At 39.5% G+C, this 18,316-nt stretch overlaps 1 pseudogene; it reads left to right on the top strand.

Moving 5' to 3' along the window:
* Nucleotides 1-7,224: 7,224 nt before the first annotated feature.
* On the top strand, nucleotides 7,225-17,134 carry LOC121052851 (annotated as a pseudogene).
* The last annotated feature ends 1,182 nt before the right edge of the window (nucleotides 17,135-18,316 follow it).

Raw genomic sequence — 18,316 nt, forward strand, 5'->3', positions numbered from 1 at the left:
AGGAGGTCAAGTTTTAGTAAAGGGGAAAAGTAAGAGTATCTTACCCAAGGGATTGAGTAACTCTATCCTAGCTAGATCACCGTGAAAATAAAACTAGAAAACACATGCAAAGTCTACATTTTTACAAATTCACAACCTTAGCCCTTTGGAAGCTAAAGATCATGAATATGGTATTTACAATTGTGGTAGTGAACGGTTTGGTTGATTTTAGTTTTTGGATAAAGAAAATTAAATGCATAAAACAAAATAAACAAATAAAAAGGTAGAGACTAAATCAATGAGAAGAATAGAGACTTAGGCATCGCACCTAACCTTACTCATGCACAAAACGTAACCCAAAATTAATGTATGTAACAACATGTTTTGATAAATTTCCCCTTAGTGTTTTGATGAAGCTACCAAGAAACCAACTAGTCATGCAATTTAACAATCTCTTCCGAAGCAAAGCTAAATTACACAACCTTTATATCATTCAAATCTTCCGGATCCTAAATGGCCTATGGTGCTGTGAGCCTAAATTCTTCCAGAACCTAAACTCACAACATCATACTTTAATTTCAAGGTAAGAAATTCAAGCAACTTAGTTCTTGCCTTAGGAATAAGCTAAGCCACCACCTATTTAGCTACACATGCTCACCGAATCAAGAGTTTATCAAGTTCATGTTTCCGATTCATTAATTTCCTAAAGCATGCTTCTAGGTGATAAATCTATAAACGCACTTAGGATACATGAAAGTATAGTAGCCAAAAGATTCAAAACATGCATAAACATCAAAGCACATGGAAATTTACATTATTTGCACATAAGTTTGACTAGGGCTAGCCCTAGGCTCAAATCTAACTACTCACAACACATGTTATTACAAATACAAGCCATGAACATCAAACTAAAGAGAGAAGAAAAGAAAAAGAGAATAACTACCCAACCTTCTACCTAGCTCTCAAAGATGCCAAATGAGAGAATTGCTTCAAGATATGGGATTTTCGGTTTTACAACCCGAAATACCATACACATCCACAAAACTCAAGAACAAAGAAGAACAAAGGCTTGGATGTGTGAAAGCAAGTGTTGTGATTGATTTAGTGTTTGTAGTAACTTCTGTTTTGGTGAAACCCAAGTGCCTACACACCTATTTCTCACACAAACTTAAAGAACTATGTACAAGGTATGAAAAACTCACCTAAAACTAGAGAAAAGAGAGATTTTGATGCTCCAAAATGAGGAAGCCTAGGGGATGCACGGTTTTGGGAGAGATGAAGGGCTATTTAAAGGCCAAGACAATCTAAATCAAGGGTGCAGATCAAAATGAATGAAGGGCTAGATGTGATTGACAAATGTGTAAGCACAAAATGTGGATCTAGTTTTTGACTCCACATAGAAATGACCTAGAAAGCCCATATATATTTTGGTGGAGGAGAAAAGGTAAGGGTAGAAGGGTCATTGTGTAGAGGAACAAGGTAATAAATGGGAGACAAAGGTGTAAGGTATAAGAAGGAGACCACTTGTCCTCTTTCACATTTTGAATTTCAAAATAACCTGGACCTAAAGTCTTCCCACCTAAAGTCTCTAACCCTAGTCAGCTCTTCCTTGTCCTCTACACATGTTATGGGCCGGAAGTGTCCGGAATCTGGCGTTGACCATGTTGACCCATTTTTTGTCCGTTTGCACACTTTCTTCTCCTTTATTCCTTCAATTGAATCTCCACCAAGAGTTCGGAATTGGCCTTTGACTTCTTCATACCAAATGTTCCTTCATGAGTGTAGATCATCCTGGTAAAATTTCAAAGCCTATTTCACAGTGGTTTGGCCGGAACTGCTGCCGGAATCCGTACAAGTCCGGTTTTTTCAGTTTTCATCTTTTAGTCAGAAACTTGGGCCTATCTTTTGAAGGCCTTCCACTCCAAACTAGCTCTTATAGTCTTCATATGAAATGATACTTAGGATGTGTAGAATGGATATGGAAATTTTCAACTCATTTGGAGTTTATTTGTTCAATATGCCGCTCCTCCTTCCTTGACTAGCTCGGTTTTTCTTAGCCGGAGTAAGAAAATGTGCTACAGTTTTTAGTGCATTTCCATGGTTCTCCATCATTTCCTAGCATGATAAGAGAAACATAATAAATGTATATAAATAAACACAAAGGTTAAGCAAAAGTACAAGATTAGGGGAATAATTTGTGAGCCCGTGAAAAATTTTGTTAATTTTAGAAGGTAATTTTACGCCAATAAGATTTTTACAAGGTGATTTAAGTAAAGAAGTCGATTTCGGAGATTGTTTTAGTATCGAGACCACCTATGGGCCGAAAAATTAAAGTTTGGGCCAATGTTTTCCATTCGGGCCTAAGATAAAATCAAGGATTTAAAAAGGTATAGCCGACGAAAAGCAATCGAAAGATACAAGCCGAAACCCGGAAGTAATCAGCTTGGAGATTTGCGTGATTTGTCGCAAGGGAAAAATTGACTTTTCTGATACATTAGTATAAATATGGAGGCTTAGGGTTAGAAGACCAGAAACCCGTACACCCCCTCTTTTTCTCTTGGCCGTACGTACTCCTCTCTCTCCCTTTCTCACCTTCGTCGTCTACCACCACCAGAGAACCCCATCTCCGGCCACCACCTCGCAAAATCACCACCACCTATCGATCCAGCATCCAAATTTGACCTAAGCCCGAGCCTTATCATTGACATGCATCTCCGGCAGCCTCCACGCCCGACAACCCAAGGCTGCAACGCCACTGTTGCTCGACCTTCGTTGATTTCCAACCATCACCTCGCCACAACGACGCCACCGCCTGACTCAGCAAGCAACGAGGAGCAAAACGCAGAAGTTCCGCCACCCACCGAAGTCGGAAAACGATGCACGAGCTTCGCCGGAACCCGGGGCTTTGCATGTCGTCGTTTTTCAATTCCTAGCCATGTCTGAGTTACACGACCACCATGGATGAAGCTAGTACCTTAAAGAGCATAACCCTCTAACTCCGACCTCCCATTCCGGCGAGAGCCACCGTACGCGCCACTGCCGTGCCTTGCCGCCGAACTCCCTGTTATGAAAAAGGTCTTAATATGGTTTCGTGGGTGTATTAGGAGAAGCCTGCTTGTGCATATGCCTGGCACGTGGTTACTGCAAGTTAATTAGTTGATTTATGTTGTTAATTAGTTGGTTATGCTTGATTAGTCCAATTAGGGTATATCCCATAGCTGATCACTACATGTGCGACACGTGTCCACATAATCTGGAGTATATAAACTCCCTTGGTGTAACCATCAGCCTTCATCGATGAATACAAGTTTATTTTACTTTTCTTGCTTTACTTTTCTCTGCAATTTCCTTCCAGTTGGGGTCTTTACCTTAACAAGTGGTATCAAAGCCACTCGGTCATGGGGAAACTCAAGGGCGCGGGGTCGAAGCCCTCCTCTCCTCCTCCTGCCTCCGACGCTCCGCTTGTTTCCACTGAGCTTTCTCATCTAGAGTATGAGCTTCAGATCCACCGGGAGGAGACTAGTGCTCGTCTTGATGAGATCCAAGCTTCTATCCAGGATTCTATGGCTGCTTCTTTAGCCAATTTCAAGTCCTTGTTACTGGCGGATTTCAAGCTTCAGCTCACTTCTTTGCTCAAGGACAAACCTCCTCCCAACGAAGTCGGTGCCAGCGCCGTTCCTCAGCCGGACGGGCCGGTCAAGTTTGGGTCCATATTGTCACTTGCGCAGCCGCAACACTTGGTGGGTGTCACTGAATCGTCCTCATCTACAGTGGCTAGATCTGAGGGTAACCATACTCCCACTCCTAATGCTTGTACTTTTATCACTAATGCTGGTGAGGTGTTATGCAAAACTGCTACAGAGACGGTGATGACTACTGTGGATTCATTGCTTGGGGGAAATCGTGTTAATAAGAACAAGGAGGGTTTTCAAAACAGTGGATTTAAACATGTGAATATGGGTGGTGAAATGGTTAACACAAATAACCCGGGGGGAGGAATGCAATTTCAAGCTATGCCGCACACTCCACAATCCTTTAATGTACCACCTAGTTCATTGTATGCTGGCATGAGCCTTGGATATCCACAGGGTGTTAACCCATCCATACAAGAGCCTGACCCCTTTATGATGACCTACTCTGGGCCTTACTCAACATCCATGATCAACTTCACTCCCCACACGGTTCAACCTACATACCCATCTGCTATGCCTCACTATGCAAATCTAAAGAGCACCACACCAAATTCCAAAGTGATATCCACCCTTGCCACCACCATAACCGCTCATGCCTCACATCCTAATTATCAACAAGCTGTTCCTATGCCGACATTCACACACATATTGCAACCACCTCACCACCAGAACCACATAAATTATTACCAACCAGGCCCTCAGATGCAGCCAAACTATTTTGGTTGTCCCTTCACTGATCCCAATTTACCTACTATGAAACAAATGAGGTTGGAGTTCAATGAGTTTAGTGGAGGAGATCCTGTGGAATGGCTTAACAAAGCTGATCAGTATTTTGAGTTCTATCAGATACCAGAAGATAGGAAGCTGTCAATTGCTACCATGCATCTATCTGATAAAGCCTCCGATAGGTGGTATATGTTTAGACATGAGTTTCCAAACACTTGGCAAGGGTTGGCTGATTTGCTAATGAGGGAATTCAGTAGCTACAACAGGTCTGAATACCAAGCTGCTTTAGCTAGAATGAATCAAACAGGTACTGTTGAAAGCTACATGGAACAGTTTACTAAACTCTCTAGAAGAGCACCTGGTTTTCCCCCTGAAGTACTTTTGTCTTGCTTTATTGGAGGCTTGAAAGAAGAGATAAGAGCCGACGTGCAAGCTCAGAAGCCTAAGACTCTTTATGAAGCGTGTGAACTAGCTAGAGTTTATGAAACAAGGAATGATGGCCACATAAACCATACTAGAAGCAGTTTCAACTATAAATCGCCTACTGGAAGCAATGCCGGGTTTACTTCTGATACAAGGAGCAACTTCAAACCAAGCCATTCCATGTCCACCCCAAGAATCACAGAGTCAAACTTGGGACCATCAAACAGTAGTAATAATGTGCGAATTAAACTCTCAAATGTAGAGTTTGAGGCCAGGAGGGCTAGGAATCAATGCTATTTCTGTAGTGAACCTTACAAGCCTGGCCACAACTGCAGGAAGAAAGGTCAGTTAATGAGCATGGAGATTGTACCAAATGAGGGGGAATTAATAGAGGAATCTGATGAGAAGCAGTTAATGGAGGTGGCCCCAATTGTTGACCTTGATGAACCACTAATCTGGCTACAAATTATGGGAGATGAGTATGCACAGCCAGCTACCATGCAACTGAAAGGAGTATTCAATAAAAGAATGGTTCACATAGTAATAGATTCTGGAGCTACACATAACTTCATTCACCCTCAACTGCTCAAAGGTACTAAAGTGCAAGTGAACAAGTACTCACCATTAAATGTGATCCTAGCTAGTGGGGCAAAAATGCAGACCAAAGGTGAAGTGAAAGTACTAGAGCTGCAGATACAGTAGTTTAAGTTTATGGATGATTTCTACATACTGCCAGTAACTGGATGTGAGGTGGTACTAGGAGCTTGTTGGCTCAAGTCTTTGGGAGACATTCTGTGGAACTTTGAAACAATGAAGATGCAATTCACAGTTGGAAACATTGATGTTCAATTACAAGGAGAGACCAGGACTAAAGCCAATGTTATCAGTTGCAAGGCCATGACTAAGCTGCTTAAGAAGGAAAGCGAAGCCATGTTGATTCAGGTACAACCTGCATTCACGAGTCAAAATGAAGGTGAACTGTTAGATGAAGTTCATGGTCCCACCATCTTCACCAAACTGGACTTGAGGTCTGGATATCACCAGATAAGAATGAACCTTTCTGATTCAGTGATGAATGATGTTCTGAGAGATTACCTGAGAAAATTTGCCTTGGTCTTCTTTGATGATATTCTGGTGTACGCCCCTTCTGTGGAAGCACACTTAGAGCACTTGGAAAGAATTTTCAAGACTTTGCAGCAACATTCCCTCAAGGTAAAACACAGTAAATGCAACTTTGGTGTTTCAACAGTGGAGTATTTGGAACATGTAATTAGTGCTCAAGGAGTTGTTGTGGATCCAGCAAAAATAGAATTCATCAAAGGTTGGAGCAGGCCACAAACTCTGAAAGGTTTGAGGGGGTTTTTGGGGCTCGCAGGGTATTACATAACAAATGTCCAGAACTTTAGAACTATAGCCAAACCACTTACTGATATGTTGAAAACTATAGCCAAACCACTTACTGATATGTTGAAAATTGGTGGCTTTCAGTGGACATTAGACTCCATAACTGCATTTGATAAGATGCCGACATGGGAAGTCACATGGGAAGATGATGAGGAAATCTTGCAGCATTTCCCTGAATTTCAAGCTTGAGGACAAGCTTCTCTTATGGGGGCTGGATTGTTATGAAAAAGGTCTTAATATGGTTTCGTGGGTGTATTAGGAGAAGCCTACTTGTGCATATGCCTGGCACGTGGTTACTGCAAGTTAATTAGTTGATTTATGTTGTTAATTAGTTGGTTATGCTTGATTAGTCCAATTAGGGTATATCCCATAGCTGATCACTACATGTGCGACACGTGTCCACATAATCTGGAGTATATAAACTCCCTTGGTGTAACCATCAGCCTTCATCGATGAATACAAGTTTATTTTACTTTTCTTGCTTTACTTTTCTCTGCAATTTCCTTCCAGTTGGGGTCTTTACCTTAACACTCCCAAACCTTCTTAACTAGGTAATTTCGTCCTTCCCCTTTGGATAATGCCTTGAGTCATTGTGAATTGAAAACCCTAATTCACTGCTCTCTGATTTGGAATATGAGGTTTGGGGAATCTGCAAAATTGAAGCTTTGGAGAATAAGTGAGCTACTAGGTCAGTTTCGATTGAAATTGAATAAGGTGAGAATCATAAACTCTGTTGAATATGAAATTGGCTGAGGGTTGTCAGTGAACTAGTGTTTTGCTTGCTAGGAATATGAATAGTTGACAGTGGTGGAAGGGTGCAGCTTGACGAATTGGTTTCTACTTTGGAGATTTTGGAGAAAAGAGAAGGTACGTCCCGGATCAGTTTGGTCGATATTGAAGGATGGTAAGGACATTTTGTAGTTTCTGATTTGGATACAAAAATTGGTGATGGGTTGATTATTGATTGTATTTTAGTTGTTAGGGATCCGAAAGGTTAAAGATGGCGGATTGCAGCAGCGACACATTAGCTTCTAGTTTGAAAGAGAAGATTGGTAAGGACCTGGTTTGGTGATCTTGAGATTGTTGTGGTTGAATTGAGCAAAATTATGAATTCATGGTGATTTGAGCATGTTGTGGAATGGGTTGGAAAATGGATTGAATGAAGTTAATTTAAGACGACATTCTTGAGTCAAATTCTTAAACAGTTTGGTAGTTGAGATTGAAATTGGTTGAATGTGACCTAGTTGGTTTTGTCAATTAAGGTGTATCTGATATCAACTTTGAAAATGGTGGATGCTATTTAATTGAGCTAAATTAGGATATTGGATTAACGTTCATGAAATAAGGTTAAAATCGGAGTATTCTAGTATTGTCATATCCCGAAGTTATTGTAAGAATGTAATAATTCGGGAATGGTAATTACTATTTATTTGCTAGTATTTAATATTAAGTAAAATGAGGTCAAACTGGTTGACCGGAATTTTAACATGGAAAGAAGTGTGATCACCATCTATCGAATGAGCTTACTACGTTAAGTGAATTGTTCAGTAATGGAAATTGTGATTTGTTTTTCTAAAGTAAAAAGGTCAAAGAAATGAAGTCAAAGTGCTAAGTATAATCACCATATCCTAAATGGTTCAAATGCAAAATCATTCGGATTATTTGGGAATGGATTGTAGATTTTTATGTTAAAGGATAATCCGTTGGACTTCAAGGAAATTAAGTAAATGCTTTGGTTGCTCGGTTAGTTGAGTTATAGTGACGGTAAGTTACTCATTAATTCGATTTTTATTATAAAGGACTCGAGCATGTGCACATGGATTTGGACAAATGATCAAAAGTCGGGAACAAACCCGAATGTGGACGAGCACTCCAATTCCAGGTAGGGTGAGTTGTCACTTCCTTATTAGAGGTTTTTCTATGTGTGGAATGCACTACACTATGCCAATAATGCCTTCAGACGACACATTTCAGACGACAGAATTTTTGTTTTCTGTCGTCTGAATCTTTTAAACTTCTTTAGACGACATATAAATTAATTATGTAGTCTGAATAGCATGAGAATCCATACTATTTCACTTTTTAGTAAGTTAGAAAATTAAGACGACAGATATCTGTCGTCTGAAAGAACTGATAAATTTGCATGAAAAAGTGGAAATTTAGGACAACACTCATATGTCGTGTGAGTAAACGGGAAACTGACAGCTAATTTTCTAATCTAAAGTATTCGATCCCTCCCTTGGCTAGAAAAGAAAAACTCGGGCTCCTTTTGCTAGGACCTTTCCCGTAGCTGAAAGAAAAAAAGAACCAACCCTAGATCTAAAAACTCGGGCTCGTTTTGCCGCCTCTGACTCTCAGCCAATCTCTCCCTCGCACGCTCGATCTCACTCTCATGAACCTCAGTCCCTCAATCCACCCTCAATCCCTTTCACCCTCTCAAGCTCACACACACTCTCATCCTCCTGCGATTCCGGCAAAGCAAGTTTGGGTATGGAAGTTTTGGGTATAGAAGTTTGGAGATTTGCGTGAAGCTAAAATGGTGACGTCATGGAGTAATTGAGAATTCGAAATTTGATTTAATGCCTTATTCTACAGGGGTGTGGAGAAAGGCGATCAGTGTGCCATGTAGACTTACATGTTGTGGCATCACCATCAACAAAAGGAAAAGTCAAGGAAAGTTGAATGTAAATACTTGCGCGTAATGAGTGAGCTCATGAGTCTACAATTGGGACAACCGTTCCAAAGGTTTCGTTACCTCGAAGTTCGAGTCAGTTTCCTCTTCATGACGATGATTAGCGTGGATGAGCCTAAAGCTTCAGTTCGATACCTTGGTATGGGGTTCGTTTGAAGAGGTACACCGTAATTAGGAAACTAGGTACGAACCTTTGTAGACTCAAATCGAAAGAAGAAATTACAAGTCAATAGTAGCTCTCCCGGATAGATGTATCTTCTGATTTTGCTTGGGAGGAAATCCACTACACCGGGATTCGAGGCATGACAAGGTAAAAGACAAGTACGAGTACGAGTACGAGTTCGAGAATCTAGGTGACAAATTATACATTTACTCCACGTGTTCGCTTTTGAGATAAGGAATTCGTAACATTTCTTCCACACCAGGAGTTTACATTAACTGTTTTACATTTTTGCCTCTTACTACAAAAGTTGATTTTCGTCTCTTGCATTACTCAGAATGTTTTTCTCATAAGTCAAGAGACTACCCCCTTAAACAATCGAGTTTTCCTTACTAAAGTGTTTTGTTTTACGAAGCCCGAACAATTTAGGTTTTTTAGAAGTTCTGCAGCCTAGACTTTAAAAACAAACTCAAAACTATCTTCAAGGCTATTTCAGCAAAATGCATTTGAAATTATTCCCTTACCTACCAAAAAGTTCTTGCCAACAAATCTTGTTCGAAAAGTACAAAAGTTGAAAATTTCTCTAATCTGTTTTCAAGCAAAATTGAAATTCTGAGAGTTTTACTATTTTGTCTCTGCAACTACTTGAAATGTAGTTTTGTCCGACCTCTACTACTTTTAAATTTCTGAAATTTTGACGACGGTCTCAGTCAGCATTTCTGCATTTGGATATAGGGATTTGGTTGAAATTGCATATCCAAAATTTTAATCTTGAACTCCTTCAAAATTATTTTCCAACTTCTCAGAAACTGGAAATGTTAAACTCATTGTGGTTTTCTTTTCTCTTTGGTTATTCTTTTTAGTAAAACTGGTGGTTGGAAGAATATTTGTTCAGCTTCGAATTTACTCAGGACATCCATTTCGAAAGTAAAGGATTACTTTAAAGGAGAATATTTAGAAATTACTTTTTCTTGCTTTTGGACGAGGACACAAGGAAATAAAGTGCTTATAACCGATTCAACTGTTTTGGCTTGAAACTGAAAAAGCGCTTATGACTTGATTTTTGAGTTTTGACATCAAACGAGCTCGTAGGGTGAAGCTGATCGCTCAAGGTCGAGACTGTGAATGGAAATGCTACAAGCTTTACAAATCCCGAGGAGCCAACTTCGATTGGTGATCCTCGAATTTTGTTGAGCATTGTCGAAAGGTATTGTTGCAACTTGACGCCTTGAGCATTGGACGGTTTGTTCGGTCACTGCCAAGTGACCTATTGACTGGTGTCTCATGATGTGTAGTAGATACCTAGTTATTGCGATTTTACAATGTGACATCAAGTCTACTGAATTATGTGCTTGGTTTCGACGTCATATGGACAAGCTGTCACAATTGTTTGTTCATGGAGTAAACAGTATCCGCTAAGTTACGAATAAGGGTGTATGAGGTTTGACAACCAAGATTGTCGATAACTACGAGGCTGATGTCAGTGATGACATCGTTGACGTGTCATTCGTAGTGACGCTCTACGAAACTTATTTGTGTTAGACATGCAACGAAAGCTTTGTTACCTTTCTTGGTTGCTACTCATATTTAAGGTTCAAGTCCCCGAGTAATTTTTCTACTCTCGTTGAAATGGAAGTTTGGTGTAGACGTCAATTTGTTTCCAGTTATTTTGAAAAGTAAGCTATTATCGCATGGTTGCAACGAAGTTACTATTCAGCGAGTTGCTTATCGAAAAGAATCATGATTCATGGAGAGAAGTGTATCCTATGGAAAGTATAATAGGAACACTTGGTGAAGTGATAAAGATAGCCCCGAAATTGGGAAATGTAGCTAACGGAAGCACAAAATGTGAAAGTTTTCTGAATGTTATTATGTTGCGTAACTTGATGCATGATGGGGTATTCCGCATGAATTGTTTACAAATAACGCATGAGAAATTCTTACACTAAAGTGTCGGTCATTTAGTTGTGGAAACAAGGTTGATCAGTGGATTACACTGCTTTGCAATATGCAGTTATTGAGATTAGTGGGTGACTAAGTGTTAGTCCCCGATTTGTTTTGAGACTCCTTGAACTTTTCAGAAGTGCTGAAGCAATGATGTCATTGCCTATGGCATTGAGCTCGGAGGAGTTGGTTGAGACTATGAAGTCAAATGTATGCATTTGCACACATAGTGTGATTGAGCAAAATTGCAATTTGCGAAAAACAATGGACAGAGTTTGACAAGCTCGTCCCCATAAGTGAAGTAAGATGTACCATGTAAAAGGTAAAGGTTCAAAAAGTATCACAGGAAGGTAAAACTTTGTTTTGTGCACACTTGAGTCCGAGGTGAAAAGAAGTAACCTCTCTCATTCATACATTGGGCAAAATTTATTTTAAGGGGGGTGGAGTGTGAGCCCCTGAAAAATTTTGTTAATTTTAGAAGGTAATTTTACGCCAATAAGATTTTTACAAGCTGATTTAGTTAAAGAAGTCGATTTCGGAGATTGTTTTAGTATCAAGACCACCTATTGGGCCGAAAAATTAAAGTTTGGGCCAATGTTTTCCATTCGGGCCTAAGATAAAGTCAAGGATTTAAAAAGGTATAGCCGACGAAAAGCAACCAAAAGATACAAGCCGAAACCCGGAAGTAATCAGCTTGGAGATTTGCGTGATTTGTCGCAAGGGCAAAATTGACTTTTCTGATACATTAGTATAAATATGGAGGCTTAGGGTTAGAAGACCAGAAACCCGTACACCCCTTCTTTTTCTCTTGGCCGTACGTACTCCTCTCTCTCCCTTTCTCACCTTCGTCGTCTGCCACCACAAGAGAACCCCATCTCCGGCCACCACCTCACAAAATCGCCACCACCTATCGATCCAGCATCCAAATTTGACCCAAGCCCGAGCCTTATCGTTGACATGCATCTCAGGCAGCCTCCGAGCCCTACAACCCAAGGCTGCGACGCCACTGTTGCTCGACCTTCGTCGATTTCCAACCATCACCTCGCCACAAAGACGCCACCGCCTGACTCAGCAAGCAACGAGGAGCAAAACGCAGAAGTTCCGCCACCCACCGAAGTCAGAAAACGACGCACGAGCTTCGCAGGAACCCTGGGCTTTGCATGTCGTCGTTTTTCAATTCCTAGCCATGTCTGAGTTACACGACCACCATGGATGAAGCTAGTACCTCAAAGAGCATAACCCTCTAACTCCGACCTCCCATTCTAGCGAGAGCCGCCGTACGCGCCACTGCCGTGCCTTGCCGCCGAACTCCCAAACCTTCTTAACTAGGTAATCTCATCCTTCCCCTTTGGATAATGCCTTGAGTCATTGTGAATTGAAAACCCTAATTCACTGCTCTCTGATTTGGAATATGAGGTTTGGGGAATCTGCAAAATTGAAGCTTTGGAGAATAAGTGAGCTACTAGGTCAGTTTCGATTGAAATCGAATAAGGTGAGAATCATAGACTCTGTTGAATACGAAATTGGCTGAGGGTTGTCAGTTAACTAGTGTTTTGCTTGCTAGGAATATGAATAGTTGACAGTGGTGGAAGGGTGCAGCTTGACGAATTGGTTTCTACTTTGGAGATTTTGGAGAAAAGAGAAGGTACGTCCTGGATCAGTTTGGTCGATATTGAAGGATGGTAAGGACATTCTGTAGTTTCTGATTTGGATACAAAAATTGGTGATGGGTTGATTATTGATTGTATTTTACTTGTTAGGGATCCGAAAGGTTAAAGATGGCGGATTGCAGCAGTGACACATTAGCTTCTAGTTTGAAAGAGAAGATTGGTAAGGACCTGGTTTGGTGATCTTGAGATTGTTGTGGTTGAATTGAGCAAAATTATGAATTCATGGTGATTTGAGCACGTTGTGGAATGGGTTGGAAAATGGATTGAAGGAAGTTAATTTAAGACGACATTCTTGAGTCAAATTCTTAAACAGTTTGGTAGTTGAGATTGAAATTGGTTGAATGTGACCTAGTTGGTTTTGTCAATTAAGGTGTATCTGATATCAACTTTGAAAATGGTAGATGCTATTTAATTGAGCTAAATTAGGATATTGGATTAACGTTCATGAAATAAGGTTAAAATCAGAGTATTCTAGTGTTGCCATATCCCGAAGTTATCATAAGAATGTAATAATTCGGGAATGGTAATTACTATTTATTTGCTAGTATTTAATGATTAAGTAAAATGAGGTCAAACCGGTTGACCTTAATTTTAACATGGAAAGAAGTGTGATCACCATCTATCGAATGAGCTTACTACGTTAAGTGAATTGTTCAGTAATGGAAATTGTGATTTGCTTTTCTAAAGTAAAAAGGTTAAAGAAATGAAGTCAAAGTGCTAAGTATAATCACCATATCAGAGAAAGCATATATTCCTATTGAGACAATAAATGTTGGAAAAAATGTATGTATCATTGTGACTTGTGCATCCTTCTACTTGTATTATTAATCATAAGTATTGTAGGTATGGTGTTGGCTATAAGCTTATGATTTGAATTCATTTATTTAAGGGAAAAAAATGTAAGCTGGCAGTAGACACGAAAGATAACATTGTTGCAATGGGAACTGTAATAATGTTGGATGGACCGATACATGGAGTGCCATTAGGAGCAGAAAATGTACGTACCTCAGTTGATGTGCCTATCAAGGAAGATGCTTATCTTCCAATCCCAAATGTATCAGGTGACATATTTACAGTAAAGCAAGCCATTGGTACTCATGTTGCTTGGCCTCGACATCTTGTCTTAATGTCACATGAAGAGGTATATACTAAGCCAATTATAATTTCCATCACTAGAAGTTAAATATGGTATTTACATGTTATTTTAATTCACATTTAGAACTCAATGAGCACTCAGAAATGTTCAAGTAAAATACCATGCAAACAAGCAGCATACAAGATGCCTGTGTCCGTACATCTTCTACTGCGTTTGGCAAGAACAATAGATGAATCTATAGCTATGTCGGTCCCAATGGAAGATGGTGTGTTTGGCAACGACCACAATACATTCATAAACAGTAATGACATTATCCAATTTTGTTTGATGCAGCCAATATCGACTATTTGCATTTCTATCTACATGAGGTTAGAGATATTTCAATGTTTAATGAAGAATTCGCATTTGTGGTTTTTTATTTCAGAAAATTTACTGGTCTTTTTTCTTTTGTGTAGACACCTCTGGTCATTGTTGAAAATGAAGGAAGAGGATCACTTGTATGCATTTGTGGATCCTAGCCGCATCTCTAATGAAGCTGGAAAGGTTGAGGCAAGATCATGTGCGCTATCACTAAGATTAGAGTCCGCCCAATTAGATCAGTTAATTCTTGCTCCTTATAATACAGGGTATGTTTATTGTTGTATGACATTTCAAGTTATTTTTATTAGGAGATGCATGAACTATAAAGTAAAAGCTATTTTATTTTTTAATGCAGGAATCATTGGTTGTTGGCTGCCATTAACCCGTTTACTGCATTGGTGTATTATTTCGACCCATTGGGTAATACTAACATCAATCCAGGAATGAAGAATATCGTAGAGCTGTAATGATTCTATCCTCTACTTTTCATGATCTGAAAATTGAATTAAATGAGATGTTGAGTGTTTCCTAATGTATAGTTTGTTAAGTTATTTATGGTTTAAAATTGGATTGATGTTGTTTCCATGGTGGTCATCGGATCACTAGCTTGCTGTTTTCTTATTGAGCTCATTATTGATGTAGTGCCATTAAAATGTTTAATGCTCAAAAGGGAAGAAAGAATCGTAAAAAAGTTCATTGGGAGGTGGTTAAGGTACATTTCCACCTTTTTTTTCCTTTGACATGATGGTAAACCAGTAGCTGCAATATTGATCTTCAATTATTGTATAGTGTCCCAGACAACCTGGATCGGTGGAGTGTGGATATTATGTCATGAAATACATGAAAGAAATTATTGGAACTCCAAGCAACTCAATTTTAAATATGGTTAGTAATAAGGTGAATTAGCTCAGTTTGTTACTGGTTGCATGTTTTGATTAGTTGTAGCCCGATCATTTTTGTGTACTAGTTGTTTGGATCAGTTTTAGCTCAATTCTAAGTGTTGCTTGCATGCTTTGATTAATTGTACCTCAATTTTGGTCCAACTGGTTGTTTTGAGATAGTTGTACCTCATGCTTGTGTACTGCTTACATGTTATGATTAATTGTGATTGCTTACTAGCAAGTTGATTCTTAATGTGGTCATAAACTTTTTATTGTAATATTCATTATATAATAATGTAATAAATATATCTATTGATCGATCATTTCAGTTTCAGGGAAAAGAGACATACACTCAAGAGGAGATTGATGTAGTTCGAGTAGAGTGGGCAGAGCAGGTTGATGGATATATCCAAGATGAAGTAAAATACTAGCATATATGCAAATACATATATTTCTTATTTCTGGGTATGAATTGAGTTTTATATGTTGCAACAACTAGCTTTGAATTATGTGTCTTACGATCAGTAGTAGTAGTACATTAATTCTGGATGTTGGACTTGTTGTTTTTGCAGGTATTACTTGTTTTGGATGGTATGAATTCAGTTATATATGTAGCAGCAGCAGCTAGCTTTGACTTATGTAGCTAGCTTCAAATTAGTCATAGTAGAACATTCTCGGCATGTTGGACTTTTGGTTTTTGCAGGCTACTTCTTTTGGATCTTAGACATGTATTAAGGAATGTTCTATATACATAGACTTGTTTGATGTGTACTCGCTGTTATGCGCGCACTTTTTATAATATGAGATCGTTTCCCTTATGGATTTAATACTTCGAGTACATAATTTGTGTGTCCTTATATAGAAAAGAGGACACATTTGATAGTGTATTGTGTGACCTCTTATAGATTTAAGGACTCTATTTTCAGAGTTTTTAGGACACAATTTATGTGTTCTTGTATAAAATAGAGGACACATTTGGGATTGTTGTTTTTGTGTCCTCTCATACATTTAAGGACTCCATTTCCAGATCTTTTAGGACACACTTTGTGTGTCCTCGTATAGAAAAAAGGACACTTATTTCATAATATAAGGATGCAATTTAGGTGTCCTCTTATGGATATAAGGACACCTCGTCCAAAGCTATTAGGACACATAAACTGTGTCCTCGTATAGATAAGAGGACACATTTCCGGTGTCTTTGTTTCGGACTTACAATGACTCCCGGATAGAGGACTCTTTTTTAAAGAGTCCTTGTATGTATTTAAGGACACGGTTTCAATGTCCTTAAATCATGTTTTTGTAGTAGTGTAGCCACTGGTGTCAAGGGCATGGCCGGTCTTAGCAGGAGCAAAATTGGCCTCCCCTCCCAATTTGCTGCCGCTTTTAGCTTCCGTAGAAAATTTGCCATTTGCTTGAGCTCATCAAAAGGTGTCGCATTCTTCGGCCTTACAATTTGCTTCCGAGTGGTGTTGATGCTTCCAAGAATCTTATTTTCACTCCATTGATCACCAAAACTATCTTCACTTATTACGGAGAAGAGCAGTCTGCCGAATACTTCATCGGGGTAAGGTCAATCAAGATCAGTGGAAAACATGTTTCATTAAACACTTCATTACTAACCGTTGATGCAAACGGTTACGGAGGCACCAAGATAAGCACCGTGAATCCATATTCGGTATTGGAGACCTCACTCTACAATCCCGTAATTAATGCATTTGTGAAGGAACTGAAGAGGAACAACATCCGGAAAGTGGCATCTGTAGCGCCTTTCGGAGCATGCTTCAACACGAAGGACATTGCCACAACAAGGGCCGGTCCAGTTGTGCCTCCGATAGATCTTGTGCTGCAGAGCGAGAGCGTGTACTGGAGGATTGTTGGAGCAAACTCAATGGTGAGCGTGAGCAATGAGGTCCTGTGTTTAGGCTTTGTGGACGGCGGTGTGGACCAGAGAACCTCGATTGTGATTGGAGGGCATCAAATGGAGGACAATCTTCTACTGTTTGATTTGGCTGCTAATAAGCTTGGGTTCAGCTCTTCACTCTTGTCCCGACAAACCAGTTGCGCCAACTTCAACTTCACATCTACGTACTGCTTGATTAGTGTGTGACTAGCTGGACTTGCTGTTAATTTTTATTTTCTCTTACTGCCTTTGTTCAATTACCAACCAATGCAAAGCGTCATCTACTTGAATATTTTTTCTCTCTTATATTTTGATATATTATCAGTACAACTTTTTCACCTGGGTCAGGGTGTTCTTAATTGATTAAGCTTATCCAAATCCATGTGATGTGAATTATTCGGTTAATATCTTAAACCTGGCACTTCTAATATCTATTAATCATTCTAGTTTTAAAATCCATCAATATAATGTGCCGAGAATGTAATTGATGGATCGTTAGTCTGAATTCTAAAATGTGATTAAAAATAGAAAAAATTATGTATGGCATTTTCTATTCATGATAACGATAGAAGTGCTCGCACATGTAGAGCCTTCCGGGGTATACTTCAACCCGACCAACATTGGTAGGATGCGTGTTGACCCAACTGCGGTAAGCATAGACCGTGTGTTTAATAACATCATGATGTTTCAGAGAATTTGTTGAGAAAAGAAATCAATGGAGGCTAAGAGACAGAAGAATATGACAAAAAGGCTATACTTGAACTGTAAATGGATCGGATTAGGAGCGGATCGATCTAAATTTGAATTTATTTAGTGATATGCGTTGGGAGGAGTTCGAGTCTCTCCAACCTCAAAATTTGGAATTTATTTTGGATTTTTCCATATTCAGTTGGCCAAGGTCGGTTTGGGAATTTCACTTTTGTGTGGGCCTCACTTTTGATGAGTTAGAAATGTCATGTCAGTACTTAATGTCTGAAATTAACCGAATTGAGTCGAAGGAACCTATTGGACGAGAATATGATATTGTGGGGGTGTTTTTGATGAAATTGAAAGTCGAGGGACTGAATCGATGTTTAGCCCATACCACAGGGTGCTAAACAGCATTTAGCCCATAAAAAAACTAAATTTTCTCCTTGCCATCCAAATTAGGGCTAGGAGGTTTAGCTGGGTCCATCCTCCTGGATCCCAAATACGAAACCTCATAAAATTAGATCCCAACAGTTTGGTCCACAGAAAGGCCCAAGTCCAAAAAGTATTATTATTTGTTTTGGGCACCCAAAGCCCAATCAACTTGGGCCATACAATTGATCTGGGCACCCAACCGCAATTGAGTCTGCCTTCTCCTGCACCGATCACTGCCGCCGCTGCCGCACGCTTAGGATGTTGTGC

The sequence above is a fragment of the Rosa chinensis genome, chromosome 4, assembly GCF_002994745.2.
Source record: "Rosa chinensis cultivar Old Blush chromosome 4, RchiOBHm-V2, whole genome shotgun sequence".
Lineage (NCBI taxonomy): Eukaryota > Viridiplantae > Streptophyta > Magnoliopsida > Rosales > Rosaceae > Rosa > Rosa chinensis.